This window comes from Malus domestica, chromosome 06, assembly GCF_042453785.1.
Source record: "Malus domestica chromosome 06, GDT2T_hap1".
Classification (NCBI taxonomy): Eukaryota; Viridiplantae; Streptophyta; class Magnoliopsida; order Rosales; family Rosaceae; genus Malus; species Malus domestica.
The window spans coordinates 30,735,088-30,747,898 of record NC_091666.1 but is presented as its reverse complement, the minus strand read 5'-3'; the positions used below and the strand labels follow the sequence as shown (position 1 = coordinate 30,747,898).

At 38.1% G+C, this 12,811-nt stretch overlaps 1 long non-coding RNA gene and 1 pseudogene across 3 annotated transcripts; both read right to left on the bottom strand.

The window, feature by feature from the left end:
* Positions 1 to 187: 187 nt before the first annotated feature.
* On the bottom strand, positions 188 to 5,708 carry LOC139196931 (alpha-mannosidase I MNS5-like; annotated as a pseudogene).
* A 1,002-nt stretch (positions 5,709 to 6,710) lies between these two features.
* On the bottom strand, positions 6,711 to 10,375 carry LOC139197220 (uncharacterized). Of its 3 annotated transcripts, XR_011582401.1 has the most exons (5): positions 10,020 to 10,375; positions 9,508 to 9,712; positions 8,996 to 9,064; positions 8,290 to 8,431; positions 6,711 to 7,143 (listed from the first exon to the last, which is right to left on the bottom strand). It is a non-coding gene; the product is annotated as an uncharacterized lncRNA (long non-coding RNA). The 3 variants fall into 3 exon arrangements; XR_011582400.1 differs by lacking the exon at positions 6,711 to 7,143 and having other exon boundaries at positions 8,049 to 8,431; XR_011582402.1 differs by lacking the exon at positions 6,711 to 7,143 and having other exon boundaries at positions 8,049 to 8,431; positions 10,154 to 10,375.
* Between the last annotated feature and the right edge of the window lie 2,436 nt (positions 10,376 to 12,811).

Here is a 12,811-nt window from a genome sequence, read left to right as displayed (position 1 = left end):
GAAACGGGACGGGTCAGAATGCTCGCACGACAGCTAATTTAAAGTCTACATTGAAGAAAATTCTTTAACGTTTCAAGCCTTTTAAGGACAACTCATTCATTGAGATTTAAGGAAAGTTTTGACTTTTGAGGCAGGAAACGTTCAGTTTGCCCATTTAGACTAGGAAGAGCGAGCTTAAAAAAGAGTCTGCCAAATCTGTTGTTCTTTTTGTTTTCCAAGAAGCATGTTTTCAGTTTGTTATGGACCGATTACCAATTAAAAACTACTACTGATGCAGTAAAGTAGAAGCAACACCTTCAGACAAGTCCAGTTGGAATGGATGTAGGTCTCAGGAAGCCTTTCATGCCAACTACTTAACACTGGAGGGGGATGCCCCTCGGTTGTGAAAATCTAATTTTGTTCAGCCAAAAATGAATCGTCAAACAGGAGAAATAGATACTTGGACCTACAAAAAACATAAGACGTCAGTTCAGATGTATGTTAAAAGTTTCTCGCTAGTTGCACAGTGTAAGGGAAAAACAACTCTTGCATCTCAGAAAGGAAGAAACTATCACCTGAACTTTTAGGTCCTAGTGGAAATGAAGATGACTATTAAGAAAATTATCAAACATTTAGTTGCTTGATACAAGTAGAAAGTTGATTCCGCCAATTCAGGGCGCAGAGGATAATACTTGTTCTGTGGGATGCAACGTTGATGGTCCAAAATGCCTGAAGGCTTGTAAGCTGCCAATACGTTGCTTTTCCTGTCCTCATATCAGCTTCATGGTAATATGCGTTACCACAAAAACTTTGCAGCCTACTCATCTCAATTTAATCTTACAGCTAGAATCCAAACTTTTAACACTTGCAAAGTACCAATAATGAATTGAATAAGGCATTCAAAAAGGCTAGGAAGAAATGTTGTACCATGGACCATGTCTGAAATATTTCTGCACAGCAGAATGAAACTTCCTCCAGAACTCCTCATTTCCAACAAGGATGTGGCCCTTAAATAGATAGTCATCCCCTAAACGAAGAAACACATAATCCAACATCAGAAACATCAAACTCTACGCACTCAAAATACATTTAAGGAATGGGCGCGGCAACAGACTGCACAAGGAAATATTGGCCCTTATACTATTTGGGAAACCCAGTAAACTACTAAATATACTTGTAATGCAGTGCATTAAAGACCTCAAAGCCCCGACGAAACCTACCAGCTCCAATTCCAGATGAATACACAATCCATTCACCAGTTGATACATCCAGCATTGTACCGAGTAAATTCAACGAACTCCACATGCCCCATAATTCACGAAGAGCACATAAAGCTGCCGATTCATATTTCGGGTCTCCAGTCAATCGGGACAATGCTCCCATTCCCAGAATTAGAGAACCTGAATTCATACGAAAAATCATGAGATTCAGGAAAGTCAAATTTATTGATGTCCTCATCTGAATACCGCAAAAGAAAGCCCCTCACCGCACGCTGAAGTGCTCGTTTCAGTAGTCTCTTTCTCCATCACTCCATCCACACGGTCCACAGAATTTAGCATTGATGCGGAGTCATATATCCTTCTTACAAAGAAAACCACCAAACAATTTTGTATAGTTTTGAAACTTGAAAGGTGAACTCTTGAAATGATTATGCAAGATACAAGTACACTGTGGATGCAAATTTCTTCCTCCTCGATCTTGGACGATTTTGCACCTACAAAACAATTAACACCTTAGGTTAAGGCCAAGAGCCTCACGCGCCCACAATGAATGGGGGGGCTTTGGCCGAAGAACCTCCGATGCCAAAGTTAGAATTTAGAGAGAAAGAGTGTTTAGAGAATTTTGGGATTTTTGCCAAAGTGTTGGAATTAGCTTTTTGGTGAGAATGGGAGTATATTTATAGGGATAGGAGGTGGCTAGGGTTTTTAGGTTTAATTAGCCAATTTATTTGGCTATTAAACATAAAATGAATGTTTTGGTGGTTTTTTGTATAATTGGCTAATAAAAAGGAAGAAATGGTGGGAAAAGGTAGAAAAAAGGTAATGGATTAGGTTTTTCAATGGGATAGCCGGCCCTCTTGTGTTTTTAGGTTTGAGTGGATGTTTCAAATTGACAATTAAGGGATTGATTAGGTAATTAATCCCTTAATTAGTCAATTATTATGATTTTATGAAATATGAAAGGAATAAGTATATTATTTAGCTAATTGATTAGCTAAATAATGAAATGGGAAATATATGAATAAATTAGGTTTTAAGTTGATACCTATTTTGGGCACTTTTGACTTGGTTGAAAAAATGATTCTCTACTGCTCGCGTGTAGGAAACCCGGTATGCCTCGAGGGTATTTTTGTCCTCTTTTGTCCAAAAGTCCACGTGTCGCCTAGTGAATATTTTTGGCTCCACATACACGTAACTGTATCTTGAGACTGATGATAATGAAGTAGAAAGAATCGTATCATGCATGCATCGCAAAAATCACCATGTAATTAAACACTGGAGCTCAGCATGCCTCAGACGTTACCTTTAAGTAAATCCATGCATATGGCAATCCAGTGGGTGTGTTAAATGCAGGTAGGAAGCGTTTCCCTAAGTCATCAGCCAAGGTAAGCAGCTGATTCTTGTAAACTCCTTGACCCAGCCTGTTTGTAGAATCAGTCGCAAGTAAATGAGCTGAAACAAACCCTCCAAGTACTCTTATGTTGCACTACAAATACCAATCAAGTGAAAAAGAGAACCTGAACGACAATAAATATTGCTTTTGAATATCAGAATAACTTAACCAAAACAAGCTTTTCGACAAGCTCGTCAATAGACACCTCAAAGAGATTTACCCTCGCATTGACATTGAATTTCAAATTCTTGAGGAAAGCCAAAGAATTGCACTTTCAAATTCAGTGTTGTTACCCATAATGACAAGGCTGAGATAAATTTTTTGCATCAGAATGATGGGAGGACAAATTATATGATATAGCATGAAGAAAACACCAAAGTTGAGGATAACGTTGCAATAACTTAAAGGCATATATACTTAGATTACAGAATAACCGAAGCGTATATGTGACATAATCTGTCAAACCTGGACAACGATTCTATAAGTGTCAGAGCGGATCCACTATAGTCTTATGGTAAGTATTCAAGCTGAAATAGGGTAAGGAAACATTTTAATTTACTTTTACCAAGAAACCAGTTTAAACATCATACAAACGAAAGTGCAAAACCTACAAGAAATAATGAATAAAAACTAACAGAATCAGCCAAAACAAACTCAAATCAGTAAAACCAGAAACTCTTGCTAAAAACCCCAGATTTCTGATCAATATTACGGATACCCATTAAGCTAAATTTACAAACATCGAAGAAAAACGGAAACTGGTGAAATTCGAGTTTGCTTACACCTTACGGACTTTATCTCTGAGGCGTCGCTTCTTAGCTGCCCGACGAGGATCGGATGGCGATGCGGAGGTCGATAAGTTGATGAGGATGAGAGAGATCAGAATGAAGAGAAGAATCCATGTCGCGCATTTGCGCGGCAAAACGGCTTCTGTGCGGATTGGGATTCGTATCGGAGATGGAGGGTGAAGAAGCAGAGGACCGAGGAAGCCGGGTTAATTTGCTGCTTTTTATTTTATTTTTTTCCCTTCAGAAAACCACTACGGTACGAGGGGAAGACGGGTTATTTTGCAGGTGCGAGGTGCGAGGTGCGAGGTGTAAGAAATATAAAATTAGGTACACAACTCTTTTTATTTCACATGCATTTAAATTTTGTAACATTACCTAAAATTTAAGTAATTTCATTAGTTGATTGTCACTAAGTATCACGGTTTTGTGGTATTCCTTTTTACTTAGAAGTGAGATATCCTAAGTTCGAATACTGTAGATGGCAAATTTGATACCAAATTAGCTTATCCATTATGTGGCTTTGACGAATTCATATTTCCCCTAATATAAAAATATCGATATACTAAAAAAAATATTTTATAAATTGAGAAAATATTAAAAGGAATAGATGATGGAATTACATGATTCGTTAATACTCTTCTGCCCTAGTTTTTTACTCTTCAGCCATAATTTCTTCCTTGATTCGGACCCTAACATTTTATTGTGCCTTAATTGCAGACCCTAGTTTTTTACTCTTCTGCCATAATTTCTTCCTTGATTTGGACCCTAACATTTTACTGTTGTGCCTTAATTTTTTCCTTATTGCAAACCCTAGTTTTTTTACTCTTCTGTCCTAAATACTATCCTTATTTTGGACCCAGTATTTCTTACTTATTTTGAACCCTAAATACTATCCTTATTTTGGACCAGTATTTCTTACTTATTTTGAACCCTATATTTCTTACTTATTTTGAACCCTAAATACTAAGTGTGCAAGAATAGTGCCTTATAAATATTGAGCCTGGCTGCTTCGGCCGCTTGACCGCTTGTTTTTATTTGCTCTCAAACTTTGCTTTTGGACTGTCTAACCATGGGTAAGATTTTTTTATTCTTTTGAGTTTTACGCAAGTCGAGTTTTAGGGCGGTTTTCTCCAATTTATCTTTTTCATTTGTGCCTTTTCATGCGCTCTGTATGATTTTTTCAATTCTTTTTAGTTTTACGAATTTCGAGATTTTTTCATACTTGACGTTGTGTTCGCTCAATTTGTGTATTAAATTGTTAACGCCATTAAATATTGTTTTCAGGGTTCCTTCAATGGCGCACGATTCTTCCCCATGTGTCAGCAATCGTTGTCGCCCTGCTGGCAAGATTTCTCCACATGACGCTAGCGTTCCAGTTGGGACTTGTATGTGTGGCTCTGGCCATTACCACCGATTGGTCACAGTCACAGTCACAGTCACGAACGATGGAAAGGGAAGAGGACATGCCAACACCGATAGACAATCCAACACCGGAAATAAAGAAGCGGCAACCAAAAAATAACAAGGGCAGTAAGAAGAAGAAGTGCATAATGGGGAGAGAAATATCAAAACTGGAGAAAATAAAGGAGGCCGATAGAACAAACACGGATCCATAATGACAAGGCTGAGAGAAATTGTTTGCATCAGAATGACGGGAGGACAAATTATATGAATTTTTTTGCAATAACGTAAAGCATATGTACTTTAGATTACAGAATAACAGAAGCGTATATGCGACATAATCTGTCAAACCTGGACAACGATTCGATAAGTGTCAGAGCGGATCCACTATAGTCTTGTGGTAAGTATTCAAGCTGAAATAGGGTAAGGAAACATTTTAATTTACTTTTGCAAGTTGCAATTAATCATAATTCATTTATCTACAGATACATAGCCACCTTCAGATTTCCAAGTTCACCATGAGAGTCGGTGAAACTTTTACCAAGAAACCAGTTTGAACATCATACAAACGAAAGTGCAAAACCTACAAGAAATAATGAATAAAAACTAACAGAATCAGCCAAAACAAACTCAAATCAGTAAAAACCAGAAACTCTTGCTAAAAACCCCAGATTTCTGATCAATATTACGGATACCCATTAAGCTAAATTTACAAACATTGAAGATAAACGGAAACTGCAGCTGAGATACCAAGCGGTTGGAGGTGAAATTCGAGTTTGTTTACACCTTACGGACTTTATCTCTCGGACTTCATCTCTGAGGCGTCGCTTCTTAGCTGCCCAACGAGGATCGGACGGCGATGCGGAGGTCGATAAGTTGATGAGGATGAGAGAGATCAGAAGGAAGAGAAGAATCCATGTCGCGCATTTGCGCGGCAAAACGGCTTCTGTGCGGAGGGATTCGTATCAGAGATGGAGAGTGAAGAAGCAGAGGACTGAGGAAGCCGGGTTAATTTGCTGCTTTTTTTTTTTTTCCTTCAGAAAACCGCTACGGTACGAGTGGAAGACGGGTTATTTTTTTTATTTTCAAATAGTTGGTAGTTTCTTCCTCATTTCGGACCCTAGTTTTTTCTTCCTCATTTTGGACCCTAGTTTTTTACCCTTCTGCACTAATTATTTCTTCCTTATTTCGGACCCTAGTACCTGGTCAAAGCTTGGCGACAAAGTATCTTGTGTTACCTAAAGCTTGGCGTATCTTTGACGTGCAAGTCTATTTCGTGCGTTATAAATATTGAGCTTTGCCGCTTGACTGCCTGTGCTTCTGAAATTTTGGTTTTCAACTCTGTTGGTATTCGACTCTGTGCAATCCATGGAGGCCGAAGTTATTGGTCGGTCAGAGTCGGAGGGTGGCCCAATGGGTAAGATTATTTCGTTCTAAGTTTTATTGAACTCAAAATTTAGGCCTGCTCCAATTTGTCTCTTCTATTCAGTTTCTTTCTTTTCAATTCCTACTGAACTCAAAAATGAGGCCTGCTCCAATTTGTCTCTTCTATTTGAGTTTCAGGGTTTTGTCAAATATTTTGGCGAGGGCTCATGCAGAAAGCAACCATCTATGCACCAATATTGGGATTAACATTTGCTTTGGTGGCATTTAGTAGCGTATCCGATTACGTAGATCCGGTGTTCCTTTTCATACTCGTGCATGGCGTTGTGCACACTGCCTTCAATTGGTGGCGGCTGGATAATTTGGGGAAGACAAATAGGAGTCTGAAAGGGGTACTGGAGGTGGAGGAGGGGGAGGAGGGGGAGGAGGAGGAGGTGGTGGAGGAGGAGGAGGTGGAGGAGGAGGTGCTAGTGGAGCAACAAGCTATTTTGGGTGCAGCGATAGAGTCACAAAGAAAAAGCCGAGCATGAGGTATAACACAATTGCTGATAATACAATGATAATGATAGAGTATTAAATATCGTGTTAGTTTTGCGTGTCTAAATTAACATCAATATTATGTTCCAATAAGCTGTAAGTGTATGATATGACTAGTTATCTTTTTTTGGCAGGACATCGGTGGAAGTGTGATCGGGTATGTTCTTAATTATAGGACAGGTAAAGCTACAATCACCTTTGATGACCAGAAAGCAACAAAGGCAAGCTTCTTCCAATACGAACTAGAATCCGATGAAGCTGAGAACGCCAGAGGTTACAGCTACTACACCTCCAAAGCATGTCATAGCAGCATCCTAAGACCCCGCTTGTTCACATGCCATGTGGAAGAAAAACATGTTTTTTTATTCTATGAAGAATTCAGCTACAAATTCGAGGACTGGAATATAGAGGAGCACATGGCATCAGAAGAAGAACGAATTTCCTGGTGGAAAAAATCCATCAAGTAAGTCTCTTTTTTTTCCTTCTTCCATCTCATAATTCAATTTTATCATAACTATAACTATGTGTGTGTGTGTGTGTGTGTGTCTATATATATATATATATATATATATGATTTGTATAGGAGAATCTTAAAGACGATCCTCTATATCCACAACAAGGGGCTTGTTCACAAGGGCTTGGCATACCGATCCAGTTATGTAATTCAAGACGGTGAACTAAAACTCGTTAACATCCGAGGTAGTCTGGAGAAGCTGGAACCTCTACAGTCTCAAAAGATGAAAAGGAGTGACCTCACAGACTTTATGACCTTCCTTAGAGAAAATGTGCCAGCCAATTGGACGGACAGAAACTTGTTCTTGGATTATATTGCCAACGACACTAGGTAAGGATACCCAATTTATAAACAAGTTTGTGTGTCTACATAGCATTATTAATTTTTATTCTTAATTACTTAATCTGAACTTGTTTATTCTCCTTTCCTTCAGCTGGTCCGACCGTGTTGCCAAAAAACTCATTAGACATCCATTTCTGATGGATACCCCTCATGAAAGACTTAGGTACTTTAACGACGTATTCCAGGCCACAAAAAGCAACACTTGCGTCAATCCTACAGCCTTCAAAAAGACATTGGACCAAGATCCCCGTTTTAAACAGTACAAGAACTGGACTACGACATACAAGGGGCACACTCTGTACACTAATTTTTCTCGTGACCATATGAAGGGGAAATATTCAGGTCAAAAACTGTTTAGCCTCATTGCATTTTTAAGGCATGTCTACATACATTGTGTCACAAAGAGTGCAAAGAGTGCAGATTTTGAAAAGATCGATGAAGAGATCGCTCAACTGTGTCCTGGCCTTTCAAGCCGTGTGCACGAGATCGTCGTGATGAAGGACGAATTCTTCATCTCTTAATTAAGGATTTTTTTTTTTTTTTTTTTTGGTGTTCTTTTATTTCTTCCTTACATAACTAAATTTTTGAACAATTGTTTTTAATATTTATTACAAATGCTTTTTTTTCTTTTAATCTCAGTATAAATTTAAACTTACGCCAGTATTGATCACAGTATCAGTAAACATAATTCAAATCATAAGCGAGTAATGAGGGATTAAGATGCTACTGCACCTGTGATTCACTATGGGTCTGCATGTCCAGCAATATCATTGTCCCTTGAGTTTGCTTTCCTCATCACTAATGTTCTCATCGCGCTCCTCGTCTGGTGTTGTATTGGTAATGTGTTCCTTCTTTGCATGTCGCTCACAGTACTCTGGCGTCCACATACCACAATGAAAAAATGTAAACAGAATACTTTACATGGCAAAAAAATCACGCGATAATAAAGAAGAATTTCCCGCTAGTTTATGCTCTGTGAGCAACCAAGGAAGAATAGCTTCTAACTTCTAAAAATACTCCCTGTATAACATCTTTGAAGCAGACGGGACTAGCTCTGAAAATTCAGTGGAACCTTGTAAGCAAGTATTAGGCCAAAAGCATTGAATAAGGCACCGGAGATAGACTAGTAATTAGTGTCATGGTCTGTGGACGGACCATCTTGCAGAAGTCACACTCACAGCTATGAGACGATATTGGAATCCCAACTCTAGAAGCGGTCAAAGGAACCAAGAAAAAGTAGGGATAGTATGGAACCATCTAATTACAATCAAGGGCTCTTTCACACACATGCTCATGCTTGGAAGGTCCACCCTCTAATATACTTATGTTATTCGCAGGAGAGTTTGTGGTGAAGGTTCAAAAATGTAGGCATTGTTTTTTTATTAGTTTGAGCATATTTAGTGAAAGAAGGGTATATTAATTGCAGATGAAGTTATACCTTTGACCTTCTGATCATAGAGTTTTCGGTCCTTCATCATCAATGATGCTGCATCACCGTTGAGCGGACCTGAAAGATTTGGATAAAGCAACAGTTGTGGAAGGAAAACTTCAAAAACTTTTAAAAGGTCTGCATCAAGAAAATCCATCACCATATATGTGAGAAATCCAAGAAGACCAAATGAAGAAGAAAAAAACAAACAAGAAGTGAAACAGAATGGAACCGCAATACATCGCCGACTCATAAAAGGGTATAATGACACAAAACCAACATTTCAGCGGTATATTGAAACAAGAGAGTCAGAATTTTACTAAAATGGGATGATAATTACCAAACATTGGACTCCATGATTGGTTAATTACATCTTAAGCAGACAGAAGCAGATGTGCAATTACGAAAGAAAAATAAAACAGTCGGTACATACAAGATTAACAACAATAAACAATTACTCAAGTCCTGTTGCTTACTAATGAAATTAATTAGAAACCATGCTTTCAAAACAACAGACTTACAAAAAGGATTTGATAATCAACCGCAGGATAATAGCATTCTTAATTTCTAAATAAACTTGATACTTCCGCCCTGTTTGACCCAAATTTGCCGGCGTGCCACTAGAAGCAGGGGCGTCAGACATTACTTTCTTTTGGACCATGGAATTCCACATTGAATTCATTTAGCCCATCGTTTATTGTCTCCACGTTATAGTCACTCAGCAGCCTGAAAGTCATTGAGAAAAGAAAGGAGAACAAAAGCATTAGAAATAGTGTTCCAAAGCTTTATATCATACCAGAGATGAAGTTAGCAACCTGATTTTACAGCTACCAAAAATCAGAGAGACAATCTTGAAATATCACAATCATGGGAAATCTTAAACTCCACAACAGGAATTAAACTTTAAAATTGGGTCATCACAATATGATCAAACAAATGCAATTCCACCGTTTTCTGCACAGAATAATAAAGATAAAAACTTTGAGCAATAATGGGATTCCAAAAGTTCTTCTTTCCAAATTATTAGACATACCCAGTGAGGCATTATAGCATTTCACCAAAAACTTTCATTGAAAAATTGAAAGATTTTGTGAATTAATGTCATAAGTGCTTGTGAAGTCTAACAATCAAAAGCAAGCTGAAATCTTTTGAAGATCTAAGACCTACCCAGAAAACCATATACAAATGAAAATTAAAAAAAAAAAATATATATATATATATATATAGAGAGAGAGAGAGAGAGAGAGAGAGAGAGAGAGAATGGGAACTGGGTATCTTAACAAGATCTACTTAATTGAAGATTTTCCCGAGATCCAAACAGAAAATTGAGAAAATTTGGAAATGGAGAAGAAAATGCCGGGGGAGCGAATGTCGACATATTCAGAGTTCAGAGCCACGTATTCATGGTTGTAAAGATAAATTTGGTCGATAATTATTTTTTTTAGTGGTGATAAACCCACCCACATGTCTTAATCCTACACCCACTTTTTAATGAAATATTTAGTGACAAATTTACCCTAATGTAAAATGACATTTAAATCCAAAATCCGCCTCTGCCAATCCATGTCTCTGCAAGTGTCTCATTTTTCTTTATTTCTGTTCATTTTGTTCTTCTAGTTTTTTTTTAAGAAAACTAATGAAAATGGTTTGAAAATTTTGAGTTTTAATGATAAGGACAAAATAAAGGGTAAAGTGAATAGTATTAGGTTTAACTTTTTAGTGTAAAAATATGATTTTTCGTTAAAGTGAACAGTACCATGAGTTTTTCGTTAAAGTTTTTTTTTTTTTTTTTTTTATCATTCGTTGATTTCAATCAGTAACATCAAACTACTATGTTACCAACATAAAGTTAAACATACATCAACAAACCCTAATTGAAAAAAAAAAAACCCAATCAGAACCATGATTTAAATGTCTCACTCTAATCTTCCCCGGAGGCTGATTCGTTCTTGGTGCTGTGCTTCCTGGCATACCTCCGGTTCCTCAGAAACTTGGGGTCATCTTTTTGGTGGAAGTGTGGCGGTGCCTCTTAGGCTTCTTGATGTATGTCAATCTTCTGGGCCTTGCGGGACTTAATGCCATCAATGATTGTCATGTTCCTTTTTTAGCAGATTTGAGGTCCACTGGAGTGGAGTTAGGAGTAGAAGATCGAGAAGAAGCCTTGCTTGCCAATTTTCAAGTTAGGCCAATTTTAATTGATCGTGTGCTCGAGGCATAGATGAATGATGAAGAGACCCAATAAATAATTCAAGTAAGGAATCAAGGGAAAAAGAAAGATTTCAGGACTCGAGAAACTGATGGTATGCTTATGCAGGAAAGCAGAATGTTTGTGCCAAATAATGCAGAGTTAAAGAAAGAAATTTTGGATGAAGCACACATTTCGGCATATGCGGTGCATCCAGGAGGCACTAAGATATATCATACCATTCGACCATTTTATTATTGGCCGGGTATGAAAAGAGAAATTGCCGAATATGTGAGTAGGTGTACCATTTGCCAACAGGTTAAAGCTGAAATGTAGAAGCCGTTTGGGTTAATGCAGCCACTTCCCGTTCCACAGTAAAAATGGGAAAATATTACTATGGATTTTGTGTACAAGCTTCCTCGTACACAGAATAGTTATGACGGCATTTGGGTGATAGTTGATCGGTTTACTAAGTCAGCACATTTTATTCCAGTGAGGGAGAAGTATTCGTTAAGCCGATTAGCTAAGTTATTCATATCACAAATTGTGAAGTACCATGGCGTTCCAGTTACTATTATCTCGGATCGGGATCCTAGATTTACTTCCAAGTTCTGGATAGCATTTCAGGAAGCTCTTGGTACGAGATTACTTTATAGTACAACATATCACCTTCAGACAAATGGACAATCTGAGAGGACTATTCAGACACTAGAAGATATGTTGAGATCTTCAGTGCTGCAGTTTGGAGATAGTTGGCATGATTGTTTGGACTTGATGGAGTTCGCCTACAACAACAGTTATCATTCGAGTATTAGTATGGCACCATTTGAGGCACTTTACGGGAAATCTTGTCGTACGCCTCTACGTTGGTCAGAGGTTGGCGAAAGAGTTTTAGTGGGCCCTGAGATTGTGGATGAGACTACTCAAAATGTTCAGGTGATTAAGTCTAACCTGAAAGCGGCCAAGGATCGACAAAAGAGCTTAGCAAACAAGCATGCCACTGATCGGAAACATAATGTAGGTGATTGGGTATTTCTGAAGTTATCACCTTGGAAAGGTGTTGTACGATTTGGAAAGAAAGGAAAGTTGAGTCCTAGGTACATTGGACCATATATGATCACCGAACGAGTCGGTGAGGTTGCTTACATGCTTGAGTTGCCTCCAGAATTATCCAAAGTGCACGATGTGTTTCATGTTTCGATGCTGCGACATTATGTTTTAAATCCTTCACATGTGATTCCTCATCAACCTTTGGAAATTAATTCGGATTTGACTTATGATGAGGAACTAGTGACTCTTTTGGATTGGAAAGATAAGGAACTGAGGAATAAGACCGTGCGTTTAGTAAAAGTATTATGGAGAAATCATTCAGTGGAAGAAGCTACGTGGAAGACAGAGGATCAGATGAGAGAGATGTATCCACGCCTGTTTTATGATTATTAGTGGTTGCAGTGGTTTTATGTAATTTCGAGGACGAAATTTTATAAGGTGAGGAGATTGTCACAGCCCGTCCCGGAGATGTGCATTATTTTATACTTGATGATGTGGAATGACGGAATTGCCCTCGGACGTTAAATGATGTGTGTGAGTTATTATTGGGTTAAATTGTTTTAGATTGGTGACCCAATTAGAACTAAGAC